Source organism: Canis aureus, chromosome 30 (assembly GCF_053574225.1).
Source record: "Canis aureus isolate CA01 chromosome 30, VMU_Caureus_v.1.0, whole genome shotgun sequence".
In the NCBI taxonomy this organism is placed as follows: domain Eukaryota; kingdom Metazoa; phylum Chordata; class Mammalia; order Carnivora; family Canidae; genus Canis; species Canis aureus.
Window position 1 is genome coordinate 5,823,932 of NC_135640.1, and position 26,190 is coordinate 5,850,121.

General features: G+C 37.2%; 1 long non-coding RNA gene across 4 annotated transcripts; it reads left to right on the top strand.

The window, feature by feature from the left end:
- The first annotated feature begins 376 nt into the window (after window positions 1–376).
- LOC144301712 (uncharacterized) lies at window positions 377–24,572 on the top strand. 4 transcript variants are annotated; one of them, XR_013368441.1, is made up of 5 exons: window positions 383–477; window positions 3,399–3,572; window positions 8,592–8,719; window positions 9,978–10,177; window positions 24,192–24,572. It is a non-coding gene; the product is annotated as an uncharacterized LOC144301712 (long non-coding RNA). The 4 variants fall into 4 exon arrangements; XR_013368442.1 differs by lacking the exon at window positions 24,192–24,572 and adding an exon at window positions 14,386–14,532; XR_013368443.1 differs by lacking the exons at window positions 3,399–3,572; window positions 24,192–24,572 and having other exon boundaries at window positions 377–508; window positions 9,978–10,123.
- The last annotated feature ends 1,618 nt before the right edge of the window (window positions 24,573–26,190 follow it).

The window sequence follows — 26,190 nt, forward strand, 5'->3', positions numbered from 1 at the left end:
TTATTACAAGCGTAATTCCAAACCAAGAAGACAAATGTTTATGTTAATGCAGTTCTCAAAGAACATACTTTTTGTTCCATAGAAATATTGTTGAGTCATTTCCTTAGTATGCAAATGATGAAAGTCAAGTAGTTGTGACTTTTGTGATATTACATACAGAATGTCATTGAAATGTTTAACTTATCAATAATAACTCTAGAAAATATTATTAATTAATGGTTGCTGTGCTAAAATATTAACTGAACTGAATAATACTTTTCAATAAAATTAAAATAGCAATGTAAAAATAAATCCTGAGATCAGTTTTGCAAAATTATAGTCAAAAGAAGAGATATGTGAATACAGTAAATACCCTTAGACTGCAATGCTGTTAAACATGAAACGATTAGTACAATTGATGAAGTCATAAAAAGCATGAATATTTAAGATAAACTTTATCACAAGAGATTTACTGTACTCAAACTCGAGATGCTGTGAGTATAGGAAGAAGCATCCTGTGAATAAAATGGTAACTGTGTTTTTTAGGCCTAAATACATTTGAAAAATATTTTTAAAGTATTTTTAAATATTGGAGGAGAAAAAAAATTCAGATATATGACTTTAACACCCAGAAACAATATAAATTTAGGATTGGGGAACAGAAGGATTCTAGATATAAGAAGTTAATGCCCAGTTTATGTCATAATAATAATAAAACAATAGAATAGTCTTTTAAGTTATTTGTATAGCTTGACAATGAATGGATTATTCATATTTTGTTTTGCCAAGTACAATTGATTGTATAGTAACAGATGATTAATGTGAATGAAAACACTGTATTTCTATAAAAGAAATGATGGGATGCCTGGTGGCTCAGCGGCTGAGCATCTGCTTTCAGCTCAGGTCCTGATCTCAGGATCCAGGGATCAAGTCCCACATGGGGTTCCCCACAGGGAGCCTGCTTCTCCCTCTCCTATGTCTTTACCTCTCTTTCTGTGTCTCTCATGAATAAATAAATAAAAAATCTTTAAAAAGAAAGAAATCTAAAAAACAACAACAAAAAACCCAAAGAACAAAACAAAACAAAAAACCCCCAAAACTCAACAAAAATAAACAGAAAAAGAACAAAGCATAGCAGATCTGGGCTAAAAAGTACTGTATAAAATAGAAAACAAATTACAATGGTGAATTATTTAGCCATCAACATCACTGTAAAGCATATGTGTCCAAAATTATATCAGAGGCACAAGCATATTTTTACATATTTTAATAATTATAGAGAATGAAAAGAATTTATTTGATAGGCCATACAAAGAGCAACATTGTATACCTCCAAGAGATAGGGAAACTATTACAAAAATTTGAGGCAGAAATTATTTTCTTAAGTAGAATTGGTTTTATATCGATTTTTGAAAATAATAGAATAAATGAAAACTCTTCTAATCTAATCTAAATTCATATCCATCAATTAAATTGATTTCTAGGATGCCTGGGTGGCTCAGCGGTTGAGCATCTGCATTTGGCTCAGGGTGTGATCCCGGAGTTCCAGGATCGAGTCCCATATTGGGCTCCTTGCATGGAGCCTGCTTCTCCTCCCTCTTCTTATGTCTCTGCCTCTCTCTCTATGTCTCTCATGAATAAATAAATAAAATCTTAAAAAAAGAGATATTGCTTTCTAAGATATGTTATAATCTTTCAAATATCCCCAGTCTGCTCCTGGGGCCAGCCACCAGCAACAGTCATGTGAGTGACTCCACTCTGAAAGTATTTTTTCCAGTCAAGTTGCTTTAGCTGATACATTTTGAAGGAAAAACAATCTATTCCCACCATGTAATACTTAAATTGTATAAATGGGAACAAATGAAGAGCTCTTGTTTTTGATGTCACTGAACTTTGGAAGTGAATTGTTACATACCAATGGATCTTTACTAAAACAGTTTATTCCTTTGGAATCCCTTTGCAATATCTTTGTTCCTTCAGACACCTTTCTTCTTACAATTGGTTCTAAGTTTTGACTCTTAAATCTATAATTATTGAAATATTATATATAATAAGTAAAAACAATTTTAAAAATAGGGAAATATTTCAATATATGATTACATATAAGCATTGAAATAATGTTTAAAGGATATTTGATAACACAGGAAAGAAACTCATCAGTTAATATTAAATGAGAAAAAAAATTTCATGAAAATCTTTATTTTGCTTTCTTGGCCATGCCATGGCCTAGCCAATGCCATCTAACTCCAAATCAGCATCACATCAGCTGAACATGAGCAGGGAACACACCATCCTGATTGTTCTCACTATAAATTCATGAAATTATCCTTGACTTTTCAAGTCTACTCTATCCTATTTCTAGTTCATTCACTCAGTCGTCAAAAGGCATCATTTCAGACCATGGTTAATCACTACCTATCTTACCTACTATTCTTTGACCTCCTGCCCACTTCTAGAGCTCAACCTCTCATCTGTCTGAGGAAAGCACTTCCATTCCCTTTCTTGCTCCTGGGCATCACAGCTCTCCCATATTTTTTTTTAAAGATTTTATTTATTTATCCATGAGAGACACACACACAGAGAGAAAGAGAGAGAGAGAGAGAGAGGCAGAGGGAGAAGCAGGCTCCCCACAGGAAGCCCGATGTGAGATTCAATCTCAGACCTCAGGATCATGACCTGAGCGAAAGGCAGATGCTCAACCTCTGATCCACCTAGATGTCCCCTTCTCACCCTTTTAATATTGAAGTGCTTCAGTGCTCAGTCCTTGGCCTCTTCTTTTCTCTACCCATGCTCTACATCTTTGCTGCCTTATATGGCCTTCTGGGTTTAAATAACTTCTACTCCCAGATGGTCCATATCCAGACCAGACATTTCTTCTGGACCATACAATATCCAACTCCATGCTCAACTTTTCCATTTGAGGGTTTAATGCACACCTCAAACTCAACATGTCCAAATCCAATTCCTGGTATTTTTATCCATCCGTGGATTTCTCCACCTTAGAATACACAGTTGTCACTCCTATAATCTGTTGCTCTGGTACAGAGTGGTTGTGCAATACCCATTTGTTAAACTAAATAATAAATGAATACATGAATCAAAATTTCAGGGCACAAATACATATATACAAATACCAAACTAAAATGAACTATATCAAATCAATATCTGAATAGTACTGATCCTTAAAGGTGAAGGGAATACAAGTGCTAGTATTTGTTTCATTAAAATTTTCCAATTGTTATGTACTGCTCTTACAACTGGAGGAAATATTTAAAGTACAATCCTTCTAGATTTTAAGACATGTAATGGGTAAGACTGAATAAGTAACTTAATAAAAATACTGCTTTAGCAGAATTAAATATTAGAATTTATGATTATGTTTTTTTAAAGATTTATTTATTTATTTATCATAGACAGAGAGAGAGAGAGAGAGAGGCAGAGACACAGGCAGAGGGAGAAGCAGGCTCCACGCACTGGGAGCCTGACGTGGGACTCGATCCCGGGACTCCAGGATCACGCCCTGGGCCAAAGGCAGGTGCTAAACTGCTGAGCCACCCAGGGATCCCCTATGATTATGTTTAGAGAAGCATCAGGTAAAGTTTTCTTTTGCTCCATCGAAAACAAAAAAACATTTCAACAGAAAGTAATGGTATTAAACTATTTTACTAGGTATTTTTCTCATTTATGAAAAATGCTATCCTTGAAATCTAGGGACGTGACTGGCACCTGATAACATGTTTTTTCATTACTAACCATGCTATTTTAATCTTTTCAGATACATTTATATATAAGTAACTGATGTTCAACACTGTATCAAATTCTTATTTTATATCTCTTAGGCCTCTCCATATCAATATTTGATTAACAGTAATTTAAATTATCAAGCCAAGTTTCTGTTAAGATAATATATAATTCAGATATTTGACCTATTTAAATCCTTCCACCAAATTACTTCAGCAAAATGAAATACAATTTTTTAAGTTGAAAGTATGAGCATTTCAACTATGGTCAGACAAGGTAGTCAGCTTTTATTTCCTTGAGTTATATCTGCTTTGTGTTTGTGCTCATGGAATTAATCAGTGGGTACATGGAACAGATAGGACTAAGGGGTTCTAAAATTATAGTGTGGGCTACACTAAAAACAACTCTTAGTGTTCTAAAACTGTGTGTCATCTACATTCCTCATGAAAATGAGCATTAAAAAGTTCTCATATAAATAGATCTGATAACATGCACTCATGTATGCCCAAATTAGGTTTAAAGTCTATATGACTTTTCCTTCATTTTTAACAAAGGTTTGTGGAGTTTCATGCTCTTTAATGAATAAGAATGTACAATTTGTACGACATGCCCATAAAACTGAATGTTTACTCATTAAAAAAAAATCTGCTGTTTCTTTTTGTAGCACAGTGGTCATGAGCATAGGCTCTAATTTTGGGCTAACTGTGACCTTAGGTCATTAAAAACTTCTGTGACTCAGTTTCCTCATTGTAAAATGAATATTAAAATAGCACTTAATCCATTATCACTATTTGAGGATTACATGAAATAATACATATTGCCTACATTGGGATAATTTGTTATTTCTTCATATGCATAAAGTATTTATGCATAAAGTTTGCCAGGGCTGCCACAATAAAATACTAGACAACACAAATTTATTTTTTCATAGTTCTGCATGTTGGAAGTCCAATACTGTGATGTCAACAGGGTGGGCTCTCCTGAATCCTGCAGATGGTTGCCATCTTGCTGTGTCCTCATATGGTCTCTCCTCTGTGTGCAAGCATCCCTGGTGTCTCTTTTGAGTGCTCTGATTTTTTCTTTCAATGGCACAAGTCAGATGAGATTAGGGTCCACCCTAAAAGCTTCATTTTTACTTAATTTCCTATTTAAAGGCCCGATTTTCAAATGCAGTCATGTTCTAAGGTACTAGGAATTAGAGCTCCAGCATACGAATTTTGAGGGAAACACAATTCAACCCATAACACATGTACAAATATGGCAAAATTCTCTACACATTGTCCCCCTGGTATGAAGCTTTTTATAATCTCTATATTATTTAATTATTACAATAGTCTTAAAAAGGATATGTCATTTATTTATTTATTTATGAGGATTATGACACAGGATTATGTTACTTAAAGGGATTAAAAATATGATAAGAAAAAAAAGATGTCAAGGGATACGTGGCTGGCTTAGTCAGTGAAGCACACAACTCTTAATTTTGGGGTTGTGGGTTCAAGCCTGTATTGTGGGTATAGATAATACTTTAAAAAATAAAATCTCAAAAAATATTTAAAAAGATAAGTTTAGAGTCTAGGCTGTGAACCACACCTTTGTCAGACTCAAAAGCCTGGTCTTCTTACAACATTATGGTTCATCTTGAATTAATCAATTATTTTTTTATTGGTCAGTTCATTTGCCAGATAAGTAACAACCATGTTTTTGTAGATGATCTTCACTTTTGTTTGCTTTTTAATTGTCTCCATTGGCCAACCTGTTTTATCAATTTATATATATAGGTATAACCTTGTGGAATTTTATTTTCATTTCACTGGAGTGATTAACTTTTTAGATTTATCAATGATTACCAAAATAAGAATCGTTTAAGCTTTCTGACAACATTTGCCATTTCTTCGCTAGACTCACTGGAGCCAGGATAGGGCCTTTTTTGGCTAGGTAGCCATTTTGGATGATGGGGAAATGAGATTAAGATTGTCAGGATTCCTGAAAAATGAGAATAATTCATACAAGTTTATTGAAGATAAGATTGAGAGAGGCATAGAGTTTTGGATTCCACTGCCTTATCTTCATCACTGCTATCTTGTCCTATGTATCTACACTTCTCAAGTAGACTAATTTACAAATGGAATCAACGTTATGGCCCCTTCCTTTTTTAGAAGCATTTGTTTTGGGGATGAAAATAAGACTAATAAATTAGCTCCTCTTTCTTTTTTTTAAAGATGTTATTTATTTATTCCTGAGAGGCAGAGAGAAACAGAGACACAGACAGAGGGAGAAGCAGGCTCCCAGCAGGGAATCCGATGTGGGACTTGATCCCTGGACCCCAGGATCACAACCTGAGCCAAAGGCAGACACTCAACACTGAGCCACCTAGGTGTCTCTAGTCTTTTTTTTTTTTTAATGGATTGTGAAGGCAGCACTGATTTTCAAAACAACGATTTCAACAAATAACTGTTGTCATCTCAAATGACTCATTTGGTGTGAACTAGTTCATATGCCAATCTCTAGTCTGATCTAAATGGATAGTCTCATAAAAACATAAATTTTGAAATTTTCTTTTCATGCTATTAAGCCTTTTTCCTCCCCTGTGACAATGTCCACTGAGCATAGTGAAAACATAATGATCACAATAACAACAGATTTTAAAGAGAAGGTACAAAAAACTCCTTTTCCTTCCCCACCATTTTGTTCTCTTTTTGGTTAAGATTTCCTCCTTATAGACAATTTTCACAATGAAAATAGAATAGCCTCTTTGTTATATCTCTTTACTAGCAAGTAACTCCAAGTTTTTGAACTATGGTAGTTTGCAAATTTGATAATATATGATTTTATATTATTATGAAACCAGGTAAAAATTACTTAAAACAGTAAAAGAAAGCCCAGAAAATATCATTTTTATTTAAATTCTATCATTTATAACTTGCTAATAGCAATGGCATTTGGGAATTTAGGAAATCTAAAAGATTTTTCATATCTGAGCTATACAGTATTCCAGAGAAAAGTAATATTATGTCCATAACATTATATTATTCTCACATAAGAATATGGTGAGAATTAATTAATGTATATATACATATATACAGAAAACCTAGATTAGTGCCAAGTCCATCATAAGTACTATTTATATGGGAAGGTGATCCCTCCCTTTATAGTATTTGAATTTATTGAAAAAAATAAACATCATTTTACTTAGTTTTAAGTAGTTTAATAACTTTGTACATGATTTTAACCATGAGAACATTTTCATAACAAAATGACAAAATATATCAATCATTAGTCCACTTTAGAAATATATGTAACTCTACGGCAGCCTGGGTGGCCCAGTGGTTTAGCACCGCCTTCAGCCCAGGGCATGATCCTGGAGATCCGGGATCGAGTCGCATGACAGGCTTCGCACATGGATCCTGTTTCTCCTTCTGCTTGTGTCTCTGCCTCTCTCTCTCTCTTTGTGTCTCTCATGAATAAATAAATAAAATCTTAAAAAAAAGAAATATATGTAACTCTAGAAAGTATAGTTGAATTTCATCTCTGAAGTTTAATATTGAGGTGGATTAAAATTTAGATACCACAAAGCTAACTTTTCTGTAAGAGAAATAGTAAATTATTTTTGAAGAAGTAAATGAGTTTTAATAACACTGATGTACATTAATATTTTTCTGCAAAATATGCATTTCAATATGAAAACAACATTACTGACTTTTGTAAAGGTTTATTTATATTATATATAGAGAAAGCACGAGTTCAGGGACAGAGGGAAAGAGAGAGAGAATCTCAAGTGGCTCTACCCTTCAACGCACTCCAATGTGGGGTTCCATCTCACTCCTGAGATCGTGACCTGAGTTGAAACCAAGAGTCAGAGGCTTAATTGACCATGCCACCCAGGTGTTTTAACATTAATGATTTTCGAAATTAAAGTATCACATGTTTCTCAGTATCCTATCTTTTCTGTCAACCATCATGGTTAAAATATTTTAAAAGCAATCTTCCTTTCATTGACTATATCCCTTTAAGAAACAAAACAAAAACAAGCTTTTGAAAATGAATTAGAAATGTATGTATAGTGAATCTAGGTTTGCATTTTACATTTTGTTACATCTTGGGTTTGTAATTAGGTTTATAATATAAAATGTAATATTCCTTGATTGTGATGTTGAAATATGATTATCAAAGCAAATGGAATAATATTTTGAACTTTATCGATCTGAGTTCCCAAAGCAAGACAATAAAAGGCACCCAAGTATAAAGTACGTACAGTGCCTCAATTCTCATAAGTTTTCCTGAATTGGATGTAAAGGGTGATTAATTGAAGTGCTGATTATAAAATGATTTGCAGGGTACACAAGTAGATCCAGTCATCTATTTAAGTCTATGAGTACTCTCCCAATGCAATAGCCATGGATACAAATTGTCCCCTGAAACCAAGGCAATTCATTTTACTTTGGAAAAATTAATGTGTTTGAGGGGGATATATTACTAGTGCCATGTTATTTCTGTTTCCAGAAATTCATGTTAAAGCTATAACTAGCCTCCATATTTCACACACATCCTTCCCCATCCCCATCCCCATCATCATCTTCTATTGATACTTACTGAGTGATATGTATAAACCTATTATATACTAGACTTTCATTATCTATGGCATTGAGATTTCTCAGATCGAAGCCAATTTCACAGATCTGAATTGATGTTAGAATTTAGAATGCTTATTACAATCCCTCTAGGTCAAAAGACATAGAGAACTTCCAGGTAGATATGCAAACTGTTATGTATTTGATCAAAAAATAGCCTTTCTATCAGGGTATATGAAAGACATTCCATTTCCATTGTATTAAATTTTGTCTTTGAACTAATATTCTATTTTTTTTAAGATTTGTATTTATTCATGAGAGACACAGAGAGAGAGGCAGAGACATAGGAAAAAGAAGAAGCAGGCTCCCTATGGGAGCCCAATGTGGGACTTGATCCCAGGACCCCAGGATCACGACCTGAGCTGAAGGTGAGCCACTAAACCACTGAGCCATCCAGGTACCCCTGAACTAATGTTCTATTAAAGCTAAACTAAAATGGGCAACTACTTGAATTTTTATGGGTTGCATCTCTGGGCAGTTATCTATATAGTTAAAATTATTGTCCTTAGAATTAGGCAAAATTGGAAGCTTACTTCTCAAACTTTGCAACTGATAAAGATTTGTGTTTAATTTCTAAATAAAAATATATTTCTGAGGCAAAATTCAAACTTCTATAAAACAAGAATGTAGTACTTCTAGATGCCTTTTATAAAAGGCAAATCTCATCAAATCAAACAAAGGAGTAAATCAGAAGGTAAGCAAAAATAACATGGTTATAATTTCTTTAAAAAAGGAAAAATGAAGAATGTACCCCCCACTCTTGTTAGAAAGTACACGTACTTGAAGGCATTATTATGAACAGCTGTTAGCCACCCTGCTTAAGTTAGCTGTGAATATCTGAAATAGTTGTCCATGGTAATAGGAAATTCACGGTGATTTTACACCTTTAGAGATGCTTTAGTTCCAGCCTATCAAAGCTCATTCTTTCCTGGAGGAAGCTCAGAATTACACGGTCTCCACATCTGCAGAGCATGTTGTGCTTCTCAATCATCTAACTGCACTAAGACGGGCTCAGTAAGATCACTGTTTGAGACATTTTCTCAAGCCACATTTGGTTTCAGCAGGACAGGGCAGGAGGGCAGGAGCAACACAAGGGCACTGCACTGTCCGCTTTGTAGCCTACGTAAAACGGTTCGTGGAACTGTGAACGAGAAATGTTCCTTTTACTTTCTTAACTAGCTTGACTGACTAGAAAAGCAAGTTCTCTGCATTTTCCTATCAAAAATATCTTGATATTTTTTGTGTTTTTTATAATTACAACTTCTTTCAGATCTTTATAGAGGGAAATATCAATAAATAGCATGGGATGCTGGACTTATTATAAAATACTAACATTAGTCAGATTTTACCAATAGGTTTTTTTTTAAGAAAAAAAACTTTTATTAGCTTTATTATATCTTTTTTTCTTATTTAAATGTTTTTATCTCAAAATGTTAGAAAACAATACCTAAGAGATTTTGCAGTATTCCTGAGAACACCTGAGTACCATATATAAAAGCTATTATTATATGAGGAAAATCATTAAAAGCCATTTTAAAAGTAACTTTAAAAAATATCGGTTCATTCTAAATCTGGGGATTTTTTAATTACAATTTCTACAACGAGTTTTCATCTGTTTATGATTAGAAAAACTAATGAAGAGGACATACACGATCTATCTTCAGGAACAACAACAACAAAAAAAAAACACTGACTATTCTCCCAACCAAATTTTTCAGAAGCAATAATCTTTTACTTTAGAAGTCACTGAAATTTTCTCTAGAAGACCAAATTCCTCTTTGATTGATTGGACTTCATCAAGTGGAATGGGCAGGAAGAAACTAAAGGTAAATTTGCTATTTGGCATACCCATCCCAGCTCTATATGCTACTGGATCAGGATATGTTTGTTGGGAATTGGATGGACATGATGAACTCCCATTTTATAAGACTAATTGAATTTGAGTTGAAAAAAATGACCTTTGAAAACCAACTGCAAGTTTGACCAAAAAGGTTTCTTATCCATCAAAACTTGTTCTCCAAATATGTTTTATGAGATATGCCCAGCATCAACTCATTTGTCTTTAATATGAAATTTTGAACATACTGGATAAATCGAATTCAGGAATATAATAGAGAGGAAAATATAAAGAAATTTACAGTGAAGCACAAAGATAACCATGAGTAAAATTTATGTTATAAGGTGTAAGTGCACAGTTCTTATTTAATAAATTGCTGGCAAATTGTCATTTATCTAATAAGAGTCATTCATCTTTTTTTGGATTGTGTCTACATGATAGCTTCACTAGAAGGGAGGGGGTAGGAATGTCTTTCCATAGTGACTTGGTGATTATATTAAAAAACAACAACAACAACAAAAACTCAAAACAATTTCATCAAAATCAGAATCTGCCTATGTTAAAAGAATTCCACTGTTTACCATTTCTCTAAGAACTTCAGGGGTAATAAGTTCACCCATGGCAAAAAGATAAACTTGTGAAACAGGATGTAAAGAGCAATTCTTTGCCTTGGCAGGCTCCTTTGGTGCTAATCCGACGCAGTTATAGTTAGGGGTCTTCTTCTTGTCTCTAGTTACTGATTTTAAATCCACACATACTTGTATTCCTTCTTTGAGCTCATCTTGTAATTCCTTTTACTATTTTACTGATTAGTGTTTGTTCCTTGCTGGTTTTATATGGCCCAATTCTGGCCCCTTACTCTTATCTTTTCTGAAGGTAAGAATCATCGTATAGTAGCTCAGAGTTGAGCATCAAGTGGCTGGGGCTCATAATTCTTACCTGATTTACTGAGTTTTAACTTTAGTTTGGCTAATTTGCTCTGAATACTTGTATTTCTCACAACTTCTTCCTTTGTTCCTCTCTTCTTTTTCCCTTAGATTTGAACCTCCATGTTTTCAGCCCTAGGTTTGTAAATTTAGCTCTACTGCTGAGCACTCTGTTGTTCATTGTTTCATTCAATGGAGGGAACCTCTTAGCAATTGGTTTCTGTAACTTTATGCCTTTGAAGAATGATTCCTAGTCCTCTGCCCAGTTTCCTGTCTTGCATAGGCTTTTGTGTTTGCTTCCATCTTATTAAGAAATTATTTGTTAAGATACTCAATGGAAGTAAACATTAAGAAAAATTCAATAACCTGTAAGTTAACCTTAAAAAGTCACAGTTTGGGATCCCTGGGTGGCGCAGCGGTTTGGCGCCTGCCTTTGGCCCAGGGCGCGATCCTGGAGACCCAGGATCGAATCCCACGTCGGGCTCCCGGTGCATGGAGCCTGCTTCTCCCTCTGCCTGTGTCTCTACCTCTCTCTCTCTCTCTCTCTCTCTCTGTGTGTGACTATCATAAATTAAAAAAAAAAAAAAAAGTCACAGTTTGCTCTCCATAGCCTACTTGGAGTTGGGGTGGGGGAGACGGTGTTTTGATTTAAAAAATCCCCTCCCAAGTACCTTTCCTTGTCTTGGAAACTCTTCAGTTGCTGCAATACAGATGAAAAATCCCCAAGATTTTGGAGAAAATTGTGTTTGCAGCTCAAGTTATCAAAATCATTTGTATGTTAAATATTCTGTTTTAAACATACTATTTAATGTCAGGCGGTTTAAACAAAATCTGTGTTAAATCTGCTATTCAATTAAAAAAAAAAAAAGGCTTTCAGACATCCACTGAGAGAGCTGAGCAAGTTAACATGGTGCCTGTCTCTATCACACATTTAAAGGAGCAAGAGGTCAGGTATTTTACAAATCTAAACCACCTCATCCCTTCTCACAATAGGACTAATGACACAACCTGTCACATAGATCTGCTATGTAGTTCAACAAGTTGCATTTATCAGCCACTTAATGCAAACTGCCACCAGAACGGCTGTTATACAATGCAACCTGCCACATTGAAAAACGTGCTACACAGAAAACCAAGAAAGCAATTGTTGAATACTAAGGATATTATAATCTTGTTCAATGGAAAAGGGCTTCTTTTACCTATAATTCCACCGTTTGAGTAACTGTTTATCTTAGTCCGTTTGGGTTGCCATAACAAAATACCATAGACCAGGTAGATTATAAACCCAAAGATTTATTTCTCACAGTTCTGGAGGCTAGAAATTATAGGATCAAGCTGCTGACAGATTTAGTGTTTGCTATCTAGACAGCTGTCTTTTCAATGTAATCTAACATGGCAGAAACGGTTAGAGATCTCTCTGGGGTCTCTATTATAAGGGCACTATCCCATTAATAAACGCTTTGCTCTCATGATCTCATCACTTCCCAAGGCCCCACCTCCAAAAATCATCATATGGTGGATTAGATTTCAAATATAAATTTTCAGAGGACACAAATATTCAGTTCATAGCACTGTTCCTTTCCTTTCATAAACTATTAAATATTTGCCTAACATGTACCAGGCACTGCACTAGATGCTGTGAATGTAAAAGAAAATAAGATGCTACTTCTGACCTCCAAGCTTCATAGATTAGTAGGCAAGACATGCATGAAAAATAAATTCTTTGTGTTAAAGAGGTATTTCTTTAATACAGTTCCTCAGTGTATGGAGAGATTAAGTATCAATGGAATTATTTTCAAAAATAGAAATAAATCCAGAGTTGGCTCATAACCTGGCCATGCCCCAAAAGTGATCTTTTCAAGTGTTCTAGAAATGGGGATCCCTGGGTGGCACAGCGGTTTAGCGCCTGCCTTTGGCCCAGGGCGCGATCCTGGAGACCCGGGATCGAATCCCACGTCAGGCTCCCGGTGCATGGAGCCTGCTTCTCCCTCTGCCTATGTCTCTGCCTCTCTCTCTCTCTCTCTCTCTCTCTCTGTGACTATCATAAATAAATAAAAATTAAAAAAAAATCAAGTGTTCTAGAAATGATCCTTTAAGGTTTCCAACTTTGAAAATGTTCACAAAAGACTATGTATAAAAACCAATATATATGAATTTATTAATTTACAGTAGGTGGTACAATTATAGGAAGACTAGATGTTTATATTCATTCTCTAAGCATACTCTTTCCCTTTAGGCAAGCTGTATTAAAAGACAAATTATTACACTATTGCTTTGTGCACAGAGTATCAGAGCAAGGAACTCTTGCTGCTTGAGCCTCACGTGCATGAGCCTATTTTGTCCCTTTCCATAAAGCCTGGTAGACGACGTGGTGATGTAGTCCCTACAGCATTCGTCTTGTGACACAACTGCCACACCTAAGGCCAGTATTGTGCCAGAAAAAGGCAGTTGCCAGATAATGGAAAGCCTAGTATAGGCAGATTTTATTCATCATTTTGGCTAAAAGGAAATCATCTATGTGATTGGAAATCCAACACATGTTATTAAGAGAAACTGAGTGGTTTGGTGACAGAGTAGATGGGCTGCCATTAGCTTCACATACTACATTAACAATATTAAACACTTATTAACTTTAATGACACACGATTTTTATTGCCAGTTGAATAATTCTTAAGGTAGAGCTATTCTGAAAGCATAGGCAATAGTAAGAATAAGAGAAAATTGTTTTAAGAGACTCTTGTCATTCAAACGGTCAACAGGGGAAAATACTCTTCGGTTGGTAGGAATTTGTGCAAAAAATGTTTAGGCTTCTTCAGCTGATGTCACGACATACCATATGTTTATTTTTTAATTTACTTGATTATTATACCCCTTAACGAATCTGTACAAAAAACATGAGCCTTTTTTCCCTAATTCCCGATCAGCTGCACAGGGATTAGATCTCATCTTTAGTATCTAACTTGTTTCTTAACTATAGATGATAGAGACTGTCTCATTCATAGTTTGGCAGAAGTAGAAAATAACGATCCATGTGTTATTAAAGAAGAAAGATTTATGATTTTTGCTACTGAAAAATTTGGTAGAGGAAGATTGCTGAATCATAGATGGTCACTCTGTTACCTAGACTTGTCCAAATAATCACTTTTTTGACAATGATAAATAGTTTTCTGCCCAACCTTCAGGGAGCCAATGACTCCAATGTACTGTTAAGGAGATTGATTGCCTTGCAGACACCAATATATTTTTTTCTGATAACAGTTTTTTATTTTAGGTGAAATGAGAGCCACCACTTGAGTTGGTCCTGGGCCATGAGTATGTGAAGCAACGCAATTACCAAAACCCAGTAATTGAAACAATGGAGTAGTGATGATTATAGTTCATTAAAAAAACTAAGAAAAGTATTCAGTATTTTCAAAGAGTTCAATATATTTGAGGTATGGGAAACATTTAAAGGATTGGGTTTCATGATGTCTTATAGTTTCATCTAGCTCTTAAATTCTATGACATGGATTATGCTTTTAACAAGCTTTACAAAGGGGACTCATATCAATGTGAATTACAGACTCATCTGGGAAAAATGAATTTAAACAACCATATGATTCAGTCGCATACAAATCTGTGGACCTGTTAGTGCTGGGCAAATTTGGAAACACAGCAATGAGTCTGAGAACCCTTTTTGCACACATTCCCCAGGCATTACGTACAGAGGAAATAAAATGTACCACTATTTTAAAAAGCTATGAAGATTTTTTAAAAGATTTCTTTATCTATTTATTTTAGAGAGACGGCGCGCACACAAAAGCAGGGGGAGTGGCAGAGGGAGAGACGATGAAGTAGACTCCCCTCTGAGTGCGTTCCCTGGTCCAGAGATCGGTCTCACAATTCTGGGATCATGACCTGAGCTGAAACCAAACTGGGTCAGTCACTTAGCAGATCGAGTCACCCAGGTGCCACAGATAATTTTTAATCGATAAGTTCACTTACAAACTTTTAGAAACAAATTTGGTCCGTAGCTTTCCTATCTATAAAATCGAAATATTATGAAGAGGTAAAAGGAAAATTAGGAATATCTTAACACAAAACATGGTAGAACAATATAGAAAACATAATTAAAACTCTGAAACCTTTTGCAGAAGACCATCAAGGTGGAAAGATAGATATTTTTTTTTCCTTCTGGACGGGAAAATAGCGAATCTGTCAATTCTCCCTAAATTAATCTACTAGTGCTGTGCAGTCCATCACTATCAAATTCTTAGAGTCTTTTAAAGAAAACAATTATTCCGGGCCCCTGACTAGCTCCGTTGGTGGAACTCGCAGCTCCTGACGTCGGGCTTGTAAGTTCAAGTCCCACATTGGGTGTAGAGAGCACCTAAAAATATGATCTTAAAAAATACTCTAAATCAAAAAAGAAATACTGGAAGGACATCTGTGGGAATAAACACGGGGAACAGAGCAATAGAAATGACAAAGGTGTGAGGCGTGGTCTGACTCCGAGCAAACGTGCTCGGCGCGGGTGGCCGGGACCAGGTCTGGGGTCTGGGGTCTGGGGTCTGGGGCGGGCGGGGCGGGGCGGGGCGGGGCGGACTCGCGCACCTCGCGGCCGGCGCACGGCACCTCCCGGGGACGCGGCTGCGGGCGGGCTCACGGCCCCTCGGCTGCGGGCGGCCGCGCTCTGGGGACGTCCTCGAGGCCGGGAAGGAAGGCCCGGGAAGGCCCGCCCCGCGTGCCCGGGAGGAGGGGGCGGGCCCGGAGCCCCCGCGACGCCCCCCGTGGGGCCACGTCTCCCCACGCCCCGCCGCCGAGGCCGACGCCCCCGCGGGGCCGTCTCCGTGTCTCCGGCGCCCACTTCCACGCGGGCAGCCTAGGGCCGAGGAGCGGCCGCGCTCCCGCCGCACGTGCCGTTCCCAACGCGGCGCTTTGGCCGGACGCCCCCGAGCGCGCCGGGCCCCGGGAGCAGGTGCCGCCCGCGCCGTCTCAGTTACGCCGCGAGCTCGGAGGGCGCAACAGCCCTGTCATAAAAGGTGCTTATTTCCGCGTCGAATTCCTTAGAATAGCCTGTGCCCCCCTCCATTTTTTTGTCTTAAAAAATACTTGTCTAAGGGCTAAAGATCGGCAGTGACTAAATCAAAGCTGTTTGTGTCACCGGAAGCCCTTTCAAGCAGCCCGATGAGGCGCTGGGGGGCGCTGCAGTGCAGGGGGCGTGCAGGGGGCGCCCAGGTCCCGGGAAGACCGCAGGTGGACGGAGGGCGCGGCCCGGAGACAGGCGGGGCCCGACCCCCGAGTCTCGAGAGAGAACGAAGGCCGGATCTCAGAGGCAGTGGGAACCGCCTCGGACTCGTCCAACACCCACACACCTCGCTTCCCCCGCTTCTTACCACCGCGAGGCGCTGGAAGGAAACATGGATCTCTCGATGCTTGAGGCTTGAAACGTCCTAGCGTGCCCTCGTGGAGGCGCCCTCCGGAATGTTAGGGGCCACAGCGGTCTCCTTACTGTCAGGCTGCAGGGCCCGCGTCTCAAAGAAAACTGGCCTTGGGATCCCCGGGAGGCGCGGCGGTTCGGCGCCTGCCTTGGGCCCGGGGCGCGATCCTGGAGACCCGGGATCGAATCCCACGTCGGGCTCCCGGTGCGTGGAGCCTGCTTCTCCCTCTGCCTGTGTCTCTGCCTCTCTCTCTCTCTGTGTCTATCATAAGTAAATAAATAAAAAATTAAAAAAAAAACTGGCCTTGACTTTCCATAATCCAGAAGAAGCACTTGAGATGTTTATACAGTGTTCAAGAGCCTGTCTTTCTACCAAACAATAAACTAGAAAGAACTGTGAAAAAAATAAATAAATAAAATTAGTGAGGAGAAATTGAATCATTCAACAAACGGTGTTAAAAATAAATATGGACATTTATTCACTATTTATACAAAATCAGTTATTAATTTATATGTAAAATGAGAGATTGTGTAAGTATGTGCAAAAATCTTTGGTGAATAATCTGTAATCTTGGGGTAGAGGAGGCCTCTTTAACCACGAATTAAACATAAATTAAGATAAGGATTCATTTAACATCTACACGTTCCCAAAACAAGATAGCAATTCTGTAAGCCTACATTTTCAGCGTATAAGTGAAAAGAATAATATCAAATATACAAATTTATATATATATATTTTTAAGGACCTCTTATAAATCAATATGAAATATGTCTTGAAAATTTCTCTCACTAATAAGGAAAGAGAGAATCATTGCTGTTTGCTGCTGCTGCTTGGAGCGTCCTCACGTTCCTGTGCCTTTGTGAAGTTTGTCTAGGGAGGAACATGTTGGGGTTACAGCGGCCTCTTATATTCAATTGGATGGGCATGGGATGGTAGCTTCGTTACATTTTTTTCCCACTACAGTTAAAAAATAATCAAGTTCTTCAAATCCAACACCATACTCCCATGATCTTTCCCCATATTTCTGTGCATTGAGATGCCCCTAAGTGCTCTACCTACTACGGAGTCAGACCCCCAGTCTGACCTGAACATGAGAGGATAGCCTTGTGTGGAAATGCGGAGCTACCTCACTCAGGGTTTTACTCTTCTGGGTCATTGTGACCCAACCTCTCATAGTACAAGAGCTGGAGAGCCAGTCAGCAATTAGGAACAGACATCAGCATCTATTGCTGATCAAGCAGAGGCTGAATGCAGCAACCGCAGGGCAGAAGCCATATAAATCCTTGGTTAGTCAACTTGTGCTAACCCACGGAAGCCTAAGGAGACGGACGCGTGCGCTCTTGTCTTCTGACCTGGAGCAGTAGAGAGGATTGATCTGTAGGAGCTGCTCTATTTAGAAGGTGAATTTGATATTAGAAATCCAGAAAAAAAATCTTCAAATGTTTTTTTTTTTAAAGTTTTTTTTATTTATTTATGATAGTCACACAGAGAGAGAGAGAGAGGCGGAGACACAGGCAGAGAGAGAAGCAGGCTCCATGCACCGGGAGCCCGACGTGGGATTCGATCCCGGGTCTCCAGGATCGCGCCCTGGGCCAAAGGCAGGCGCCAAACCGCTGTGCCACCCAGGGATCCCAAAATCTTCAAATGTTTGAAACATCTCGAGGTTCTTCAGGCAGCCTCACGTAATTATAGGTATTAATATTTGACCATGGCCAGATTTATTACCCTCCTTACAGTATAAAAATAGCATACAAGGAGAGCGGATATTATAATTCAATACTGTATCGAATACAGCACAAAAAGGCATTACCCAACCTCTCTGCCACCCCTCCCCCAGGAATATTTTCATTGCTCTGGGCTTATATACAATGACATAACACTGGTTAAAAACTGAAAAAGGAAATAGTGGCTAATAAGTTCATGTGTGTGTACAATGCCAAACATCCCACCAGCCCCACGTCACTAAACTTGCTGACTTTTTACTTGTCGAAGAGATTAAACTGTCCGCTCATCTGCGTGCAGTTAGTTATGCACACTGGTGTGTCGCAATGACACTGACAACTTCATTTCTTCAACAGGGCAAGCTAGCATTGTCCTGCTCACACAGATCTGACCATTAGAGCAAATATCTCATGCAAACACTTTCAAGCTCATTATTTTGACTTATATAAAATGTTTATTTAAGTGAATTTGAGGATTTAATTAGCTAAAATAGTCACACTGATTTTGCACTTCTCCAAAGTCAATTCACAGCAGTGAAAAGACCCCTGCCTAACGCAAGACAAATATTTTGTTTCTCTGTTTGTTTATTATTTAGCAAACTCATAAAGTAGTCAGTAGCAGCGAAATTATTCTAAGGACTTTACAAATAGTAACTCGTTTAATTTTCCTAATGACCTGTCTTTGTTAGCTTGGGCTGTAATAACAAAAATACCATATGCGGCGTAGCTTAAATAACATTTATTTCTCACAGCTCTGGAGGCTGGGAAATCTAAGAACAGGGTGCCAGCTTGGTCAGATTCTGGTGAGAGCCTTCTCTCCAGTTTCCTTGTATGAAACAGTGAAAAAGAGATCTGTCTCATCCTCTTTTTAAAAATGAGGGCTATAATCTCATCATGAGGGTGCCATGCTCATGACCCAACCTAATCCTAATTATCTCTCAAAGGTCTCACTTCCACCATCATACTTCACAGGTTAAGGTTTCAACAAATGAATTTGAGGGAGTACAAACATTTAGTCTGTAACACAGCTCATAAAGAAGATTTAATCAATATTGTATATGTGAGTAAATCGAGGAACAGAGAGATGAAGTGCCTTGCCCAAAGTGACACAGCTTCTCAGGGATAGAACCAGGATTTAAATCTCAAGTAGTTTGACTCCAGTCTGAGTTTCATGTCTACCCTACATTGCAAGTTACTAAAGAGTTATCTAAAAGTGTGATAGACAGCTTAGAAACTGAAAATCACTTTTGTAACATGCATTATTTGTGAATTCCGTGATTTCTAAGGATATAACATACAAAAATAAAGATCATAAAAATCAATTTTTATTAACCTATTACATTTTTATTATGCAAAATTATCTTTTCCAGCCTAATCTATTTCTCAGACATCTGCAAAACATACTATGACCTTGTCACCTAAGTTATAAACTATCCACTGCTAAACAGAGTATGAGTACTGGCTACTGTTATGGGGGGAGGGGAATAAAATAGCATTATGAGACTTATTTTTATGTATGAACTTGGAAGGTGTTTTTGGATGAGATTAGCATTTAAATTGGTAAACTTTGAATAAGTGGATTACTCTCCATAATGGGGGTGATCCTGGTCTATCAGTTGAAAGCCTGAATAGAATAAAAAGACCACAGCTTCTCTGAAATTCCTCTGGATAATTTTCCAGAATACTGTCAGATTGCCTTTGGATTTCATTTGCACCATTAGCTATCCTGGGTTTCCAGCCTGTTGGTCTATAGTGCAGTTTTTGAGTTCACAAGCCTCCATGATCATGTAAGCCAATTCCTTATAATAAATAAATAAATAAATAAATAAATAAATAAATAAATAAATAAATAAATATTGTGTGCATGTATGTGTGTGTATGATACATGCATACATATATAGATGCATAGGATATAATTAGGATGTATGTGTGTGTGTTAATATATACACTTATATATATAGACATATGTGTGAATGTATATATGTTTCCTTGGAGAACCCTATTAATTATGCTTGAGATTTGATTGGATTAAAAAATCAAATATATTGGGGCACTGGGTGGCTCAGTTGGTTAAGCATTTGCTTTTAGTTCAGGTCATGATCCCAGGGTCCTGGGATTAAGCCCCATATTGGTCTCCCTGCTTTTCCCTTTCTGCCTTGTTCATGCTCTTTCCCTTACTCTCTCTCAAATAAATAAAATCTTAAAAAAAATTCAGATATAACGAAAGAAAACCCAACATAATACCAAAAAGAGAAATATACAAAAAATGTAACAATGATGCCATTCTGCCTACAGATTGAAGAATTGAGTGACAGATTGTGAAAATCGACAGAATAGTGTTGGAGGTTCTAAATGGAAAGGGAACACATGAAAATGATTTGAGAATTTGTAGCCAGCTGTATATGAAGATATATTTTTGATCAAACGGAGGATTGTGATTGTGATGGAATATGGAATGCCTCACAAATTTGGGGGAGGAAATGCAATTCACAAAGTCATTTAGGGAAATATTTCTCCCTAAAGCTGTGGGATGCAGTACAGTATCTACTATGCCTAGGGCCATATTGGTTGGATTACAGTCTGCAAATAGAGTGTACTAAAGCTCTGAAAATGAAAGGAAATGTTAAAGCTGAGAAAATGCTGTAAAGGGAGGATTGGTAAAATCTAATGATTTGTATGTGGGAAATAGAAAGAATGGGGATTTAAAAATAATAGTTAGATTATGAGTCTGAAGAACATGAAGTTTGGAATTTAAACTCCCCAAAAATTCACCTGGATTTGGAGGTTCCTCCACAATTTCCTGAAAGAATTATAACTGATCTTTTGGAATGAGTGGAATGGTTTGTATGTGCTTGAGGCAGACCGTAGTCCATTCTGCATTTAGTAGGTTATCAGATTTATTATTGTATATACACATGAAAATATTACTAAGAACAAGTGTTTAGATTTCCCAACTTTTTTATGTTAACAATTTAAGTTCTCATCCCCAATAAACAAATATTAATTTTATATTTTCCCTAGCCAGGCTATGTATTTCCTGGTTTTATAATTTTATTACAACTGCTTTTTAAGTTTGAGTGATAAGAGTCTGCACTGCTACATTAATTTGAGAATTTATTAAGTTTGATTTTGAAAAGGGAAGTTCTACTGTAAAATGACATACAGTCAAGGGGCACCCGGGTGGCTCAGTTGGTTAAGTGATCGACTCTTGACCTCGGCTCAGGTGGTGATATCAGGGTCATGAGATAAAGCCCCATGTCAGACTTACACTGGGTATGCAGTCTGCTTAAGATTCTTTATTTCCTTCTACCTCTGCCTTTCCTCGACATCCCCTTTCTCTGTCTCTTAAAAAAATAATAATAATAAGGGGCACCTGAGTGGCTCCATCATTTGAACATCGGACTCTTGGTTTCGGCTCAGGTCATGATCTCAGGGTATTGATCAAGCCCTGAGTAAGTCTCTACACTCAACAGGGAGTCTGTTTGAGATTCTCTCTCTCTTCCTCTCCCTCTGCCCCTCCCTTAGTCACATTCTTTCTCTCTCTCTTTAAAATAAATAAATATATCTTGTAAAAAAATAAAATGACATACAGTCAAAATTCGGAAGAATCAATCATTAATAAATACCTCATCCTAAATTATGGATAGATTTATTATTTAAAACTAATAAAGATATATTTTGCCATAAGTTAATACATAAGAAATATAAAAAGGAAGGGATATTTTTCAGAGGTTTACTCAAAAGAATTTAGTAATCCAGAGTTTGTTTATTCAAATGATTTTCTGGTATTTCTAGAATATTCTGGCACTGATGGTGCTATAACAAAACAAAACAAAACTCTACCCTGCAAATATATATAGTTAGCTAGCTAGCTAGTTAGCAGATACCCCTCGGCAGTGATATTCCAATTAGATAGCAGACCTAACTGATATCGTGGCATTGCCTATTTTCACACTTTCTGTGGTATTGTCCAGTACCCAAGACAACTATTTCCAGTATTTTTTTTTAATCTTTCTAATCATTCCTTGTGCTTATAGAGATGAAGCTGACTCCAGAGGAGATTTGGCTCCAAACTGGCCTCTTGATCCAGACATCACACAGCCGTGATTTAAGAGCATGCACTTCTGGACCAAAGAGGCCTGTGTTTATATCCTGGCCTGCTATTTACTAGCTGCATTAATTTGAATAAGTGACTTAATCACAGTTTCATTTTTTTTTTAAGATTTTATTTATTTATTGATGAGGCAGGCAGAGAAGCAGGCTCCCTGAGGGGAAGCCCCATGCAGGACTTGATCCCAGGACTCTAGGATCACGACCTGAGCCGAAGGCAGATGCTTAACCATTGAGCCATCCAGGCGTCCCTGTGTCAGTTTTCTTATCTGTACAATAGGCAAAACCACCATACCTGCTTTAAAGGATTTTTATAGAAACTAAATAAGAACCTTAGTTCAGGTCCTCTAGAAAGCATAGCAGGAGGAAAGATTTAAGAGGTTAGCCCTTTATTTTGGTGGTTACAACCCAGGGCAATTAAGAGTCAGAGAAAAAGTTAACTGCAGTAACAAAGAAGGTAACAAGATGTGACATTTGTTGATCTGGGCGCTATTTCACAGCAAACCTCCTAGAGAAGAACTGGGTCTCTGGGCAGGTATGTTTATTCTGTATGTGTAAATTACCTAGAAAGGTCGCACAGGGAAGAGCCACAGAGAAGGGAGGGAGAAGTTATCGTGGTGACTGCTTTTCGGTTCTTTGCTATTGGTCAAAGTTCAAAGTTCACTTTAACATGGAGTTGGCTCTCCTGGATTTCCAGATTGTCATTCAGCCCTTGGTGTTTCCTTGAGAAACCCTGCAGAGAGGTCCCTCACAGTCCGAAAATGGGGAAGAGAGCCAGTGCAGGGAGGCCTCCGTGGGACAGGCCATCAGGGAAATCTGAGAAGGTGTCCAGAGTGCCTCACGCAAGGAATAAATGTGTAAAGCACTTCAAAGAGTGCCCAATGATGGTAAATAATTTGTGCGTTAGCTATTATTGCTCCGAGGCAGGCTGGGGAGGATGTAAAATAAGAATGAGACTTGTAAATAAAGAGTTGTACTTGGTAGTGATTGTAATGAGATTCTATCTGCCCCAAGATTCTCTCAGACGTCATGGCTTAAACCGAGACATACTAACAGCTCTCTCTCCCTCTAGTAGATAGAAACACAGAAAGGGAACTAGAAGTGGTCCATTCTTTTGGAATGAGAACCAGTTTGTTCTCAACCAGGACACAAAGAGTGATTTCAGAACCGGCTCAACTCTAATTTGGATTATGAACAATGCACCCAGGGGTGCTGACCGCAGTGGGGAGCAAAATAATTCTGCCATGGTTTTGAAGTAGATGCCAGGACAATACGTGGGAGACAGCATTTGACTTTCTCTCTGGAAGTCTCCGATTAGTTGTGACTCTTTCTGGCTCCAAGGCTTGTGAATTGCTGGAATGCATAACTGAAGAAGACTGGATTTAGGGAATAACTCATGAAAGGACAAACAGCTATAACTTTGGGGGGAGCAGGCATAGAAGGTTTCCAGTAAATGGAGTTCTGCCCAGAATTACAAGATTGGGCCAGATCACAGCCATGGTGGTGAGGATTATCTGGTTAAAGCTAAGGGATGTGTCAGGAAAAAAATAAAAGCACGTATGTAAAAGCATGAAAATCATCCCTTGTCCACCCCACCCATAGCACCTCTCTTTTTTCCAATATCTATCCTGTATTCAGGGTCTTAAGTTTAAGGATTCCTCAAAGTTTTTACCAAACTATTGTATTATAATATGTTCAAAGTTATCAGTATGCTTAATAATTCACATTTTATAAATATACAATGTCGTTTCAAGTTTACTATGTAAATCTGAGTTATCTAGATGCTGGCATAAAATTCCTTTTCTATGATTTTAACTATTTTTCAGAAAAAAATTAAAAAATGGATGCTCTTCTGTTTCATTCTAATTAATATCACTAACATGGAAAGAAACCAACTCTATCAAGCTTGACTGTTTGCATGTTAAGTGGGATTCCCTCCTTGAAGACATTTTTGCATTGTCAAGGGATTAAACTGGCAACTGTCAGGCTGTTCTCATGCAAACCACAGAATTTGCCCCTCCTCTTTGAGTCTGATGGAGATTTATGCCAGATGCTCAGAAGAAAGGACTGAATTTCAAAATCTGAAAGTCAGCATAGGGGGAGAGAAGATTGCAAGAGGAAAAAAGTGGATTATTTCAGCATTCTGAAGTTCTTGAAAACTTGGGAACATGCGTTGTTAACATATAAATTAACACAAAGACATAGATACTAACAAATTAAAGATTCAAAATGCTTATTTGGTCAGAATGGGTTTCCTCTTGGTCATATCATTTTCTTGACTTTAGGAAGATACGGATTGATTTTGAGATGCCTGCAAAACTCCAAGTTTTCCTATATGATTGCTTCACTGAAATAGACTTAGATGAAATTACCAAGAAATAAAGTTCCTCAGATTTAGGGTCTATATTCTAAATGTATAATTCCTGTGTAGTTTTTTTTTTTTTTTTTTTTTTTTATAGATAATGTAATGGAAAACTACAATGAAAATTATTTTCTTTTCATTGTTATGTCTTCAAAATCTAAAATAGTATTTCTACTCACATTTTCATTATTTAGCCAAGAATACTAAGTAAATAAGATTTGTTTCTGGGCTTCCAATTTAGTGTCTTTGATCTATGATTTAATTATTCATATATGGATTAATGCAAAGTAAATTTAATCCTAAAATAATCTCACTAACAGTTTTTATTTTGCAGTTATATTCTTTAGAATAACTTATTAACTTTACCCAGTTTACATCTATTTTTGCTAAGATTATAAAACTTTTGAGGCTCCTTGCTGGTTCAGTTGGAAGAGTCTTACTCTCGAGAGTCTTAACTGTCGATCTCGGGTCATGAGTTCAAGCCCCATGTTGGGTGTAGAGATTACTTAACTAAATAAAAACCTTAAAAATATATATAATTTTTTTCTCCATATTGTCTAGACCCCAGGGTAGAGGAGTAAACACATGTAAGGCTTTACTCTTGAAATAAATTTAAGATTAGATTTCACAAATTAGAGTTTGGTATGCAGGCCAGCTTGAACTAGCCATTTGATTCTATCAATTATTTAGAAATTTACATCATTCCCTACTTTCCTATTAATATTTATATTCCTTCAAATTCCACTTTATCTCTTCTATCAATGGTGTCGAGCCCCAACTAAGCAATATATTGCAGAGGAACTTTATTACAGTAAAAGTTTAAAAATATGGATCTCCAAATATGTTTTTAAATACTGCAGAAATGCATTACTAAATTTTCAGAGAATGTTAACAGAAATATTGAAAAATAACATTTATACTGAAGAGCTGCAAAATTATTTGCATTGTATTAAAGGAGTAGGTGGTAGGGTTGCTACTTTTACTTTTCAATTTTTTTTAAAGATTTATTTATTTGAGAGAGAAAGTGCAAGAGTGGGGGGTGGGGGCAAAGGGAGAGACTTTCAGGCAGACTCTCCACTAAGCACGGAGCCCAATGAAGGGCTCCACCTCATGACCTTGAAGTCATGACCTGAGCTGAAATCAAGAGTTGGACACAACCCCCTGAGCCACCCAGGCATACCAAGATTGCTGCTTTTAGATAGAATCTCTTCAAATATATATAGATATATATTGATACCCACTCACTTTTGATTTAAGATAGAAAATAAAAAGACTGCAAGGATATTTTCTGTAAAAAGCCACTTACTGAAATATACTGAGAGATAACAAGATTACCTATTCAAGTCACCCCTCCTAATCTCCTTTACAGGTATGTTTTTGTTTTGTTTTGAGATGCCTACCACGAAATTCCATTAAAAAATAATTTTTCAAATTCTAGATAATAATCCTAGAGCAAGCACAAT